The sequence below is a fragment of the Mixophyes fleayi genome, chromosome 9, assembly GCF_038048845.1.
Source record: "Mixophyes fleayi isolate aMixFle1 chromosome 9, aMixFle1.hap1, whole genome shotgun sequence".
Lineage (NCBI taxonomy): Eukaryota > Metazoa > Chordata > Amphibia > Anura > Limnodynastidae > Mixophyes > Mixophyes fleayi.
Window position 1 is genome coordinate 115,785,244 of NC_134410.1, and position 3,812 is coordinate 115,789,055.

Below are 3,812 nucleotides of genomic sequence, written 5' to 3' on the forward strand. Positions count from 1 at the left end.
CGCAGTCCACGTGCTGCGGCGAGGACACAGCGCAGAGCTCATTCTGACAGGTGCGTCGTGCAAGGCATGCCGGGAGTTGTAGTCCTGATCGTGCTACTAGCGGCAGACCTGAGTAGCTGATGCCCGATGGTCATTGTTGCAATGGTGACAATAGTCTCTGCTGTCCTTAGACACTGCCTAATAAACATGGACGTTGCTTCCCCTTAGTCAACACAGGCAATATATGTGTTAGGTCACCCTTCGTGTGGTTGTTACAGAGCTAGCTGTTATTAACATGCACCTGCGCCTACCACAGTCAATGCAGCCATTTCTTGGATAGAAAAATTGTATATAGGTATAGGTTCAGTAAACTTAAATGCATCATGCACCAATATCCAGTTGTTTGCAATGCAAATCCGCAATCCACTTAGGACATATTAGATAACCATAGTTTACAGTGATGTGGATGACAAATTATATATAGTTTCTGCACAGAACTGCATGATATTGGTATTTAAATTTATAAATAAATGATAATAGGAATATGATCACAATTAAACTTGGCTTCTTGGAATTTCCATTTCACTCTGCTTATATGCATTATATTTAGCTGTCAGATGTTTTCTGGCAGGAAGGTTTGCCTTTATTGATAATTTACAAAAGCTATTTTCTATAGCTATTATTTATCGCACTAGAGTGTTCGCTTATTGCTCGGCTTTCCCGGGGGTGAATAGTATCTCTCAGGGGCCCAACATTCCAGAATTCAGCCAAGCAGAAACTGATCTTAAGACACCAGCATGTAGTCAAAGCTACAAGAAGAGGTAAAGAGAGCAACACATGTTCAGAGGATACTAAGGGCTAGATTTACTAAGCTGCGAGTTTGAAAAGTGGGGATGTTGCCTATAGCAACCAATCAGATTCTAGCTTTCATTTATTTAGTACCTTCTACAAAATGACAGCTAGAATCTGATTGGTTGCTACAGACAACAACCCCCATTTTTTCAAACCCGCAGCTTAGTAAATCTAGCCCTAAAGGATAAGCAGCTTCCATGTAAGTAAAGTATGCTTGCCTGAAAGCTGCTCTACAAAGGTGGCCACTGCAATAAGGTACTGTGAACATTACGCATCTGCCAAACATAGATCATATGGACGTCTGACCGTGTTAGTTTTCAAAACCAGCTAAACATTCCGCTATTTGGGTCTTCTATTGGCATCACAGGAGTAGTTAGCAGCTTTTCCGGATGGAACTGTATTTTGATATTAAGGGGTATATTTACTAAACTCTGGGTTTGAAAAAGTGGAGAAGTTGCCTATAGCAGCCAATCAGACTCTAGCTTTCATTTATTTAGTACCGTCTACAAAACGACAGCTAGACTCTGATTGGTTGCTATAGGCAACATCTCCACTTTTTCAAATCCGCAGTTTAGTAGATATACCCCTAAATGTTTGTTCAAGAAGTGTGTGAAATAAGGTTTGGAAATTGCCTATCACGAAGAACGCATTAAAACGCATATTGCTATTCCTAAAAAGTGACTGCTTATATTTATTCGGTCTGTTTAAATCGGAGGGTTTTTTAAGTGCAATTTAATGGCCTAGTATATGCTTTATTTGTATGCTTTTAATAAATCTTTTTTATGCTGCCAGTACTTTTCAGTTTGTTGTTTGCCATGTCTATTGTATATTATTCAGTGCAGGATATATGATCTTTAATTGTTTGTAGTTTGGGTGGGGTTTTTAGCACAGGCTCCACTAATTACACTGCAGCTGATTCTCACTAATCATTTGACTAAATTCTAACAACTGTATTGCAACATTTTAAACCATTTTTATGGTGAGCAATCAGCGCGCTACTTTTTGCATCAAAGAGCCATTTAAACTACATTGTATTTGTCCAGTGTTGTTTTTGCTCACTAAGAGCTACATTAAGGGATATTGCACTCCTCTTTGAAGAAAAACACAACTCTGGTGGGACTCAAACCCACAGCCTTTAAATATCTACTGTGACTGGATCACTTATAAATAACTTCTGTTATAAATTTATATAAAGGAAATAGCGCAGGGTGCTTATTTATATAATTGCACATGCACTTATTTTTTATATTGTATATATTTTGGTAAGGGAAATCTTTAATTTCTGAGACCAGGGGAAGAAATTAGTTTCTTGTTTAGCCTTCCTAGAGGAGATGCATTATTTCTGGAGGTATATATCTGATACAGTAAGCCTTTGTGGATGGAGGTCTTTTGTGTATTGTGATGTGGGGACATGGCTTGTTTGGGGTTTGTACCCTTCTTTGGGAATGTGTATTCTGCAACTGTCTGAAGAAAGTATTCATGTTAATTAGACTATTTGACTTGCTAGTAGATTTCCTGCCTCTGAAATAAGATGCAGGAAATCACAGCAAGGTTTTAGTAAATCACAGTTAAGTGTAAATATTGTTAGCTTTGCATTGCAGGTAAATCCATGTTTGGATAAACAGGTTACATTCTGATTCTACAAATAGCTCAGACCTCGAGGGGGCTGGCTTACCCAGTGAGGCTGTGTTCAAATGTGTATAAAAACAGCATTGTTTTGTATTAAAAGTTGGTCTTCTTGTTTCATTTGACCTGATCACTGGTACCTTTAACCAGTGAAGAGCAAATAAACATCACTTGCTTCAAAGACCTGCTTGAAATTATCTTCCATGCTGAAAATCCTGTGACCTACAGATTAGACCCAAAATCGAATCCGTTCCCGGCTGTTTCTGAGTTTTGGACCCAGCACCCAGTACCACCACTCTGCCTGCTACCCAGCTCTGGCCAGTGTGATAGTCCAGGGGGATCCATTTACAGCAACCCTGATCTATAGGACGAGGTCAGGGGTACCTGCCCAGGTACACCAGAAACAGGGTACGCTAGCAGCATCAGTCACCCCGAAGAAACCCCGTTCTGGATGCCGGTAAGGAGTCTAGTGGTGGCAGTACGTGTAAGTCCCTCCTACTGCGTCAAGAGGGCGCATTTGGGCTAACGAAAGGGTACGGTGGCAAAGTAAGCCCAAACGGTTCCCAGTAACAGCAGACAGGGTTGCATAGGCGGTCCTTCCTGTCACATCGACACTACCATAAAAGTCCACAGCACTGTCCATTTCAGCTGTGTTGTTTATTTGGTCATCGTGAACTAGACATTGCAGAAATGCCAATTCCTAATGTAGAACCCTTTGACTGATCGCTATTTAGTAGACATGGGACGGTGTTTAGCCTAATGCCATACCTAGGGCATGTTATGTGATCAATGGTCGATTAGTATGTGTAACATTCAGTTTACCTTCGAGAAGTTCCAGTTTAATCGAATGGAACATTCCTTTTGGCACTGACCTGCGCCTAGAGGGGTAGTGAGTTAATGATAAGCTAGCTATAGAGGGAGGCAAGCTAGCCTGGCATCTGAGAAGTAAATTCTAGGTTTTTAGCCGAGAGGAGCACGTTAAGCAGTGTGCCAAGACTGACACTGCTATAGTGTCAGACCACTGAGACAGTATATGTAAGAGTGGCGGGACAAGAGCCTAACTACCTGCAAAGAGAGAGAGAGAGACAGAGCAACCCAGGTGATAGAGACAGTGCAGGATAAAAGACAGAGGGATATACCCCAAGGTGAAATGCACTGTCAATTATATCACATTTACTGTCTGCAACGTAGTGGTGTACTGGAGGGGTGAATAAAGGAGTGTGAATCCGATGTGAGACAGTCTGGTGGCCATTTGTTCAACATCTGTGTATGTACATGTCACCTCAAGTATCAAGACTGGTTAATAACTTTGCACCCCTTTAGACTAAAGACCCACAGAGTATGAGACAAGGGGA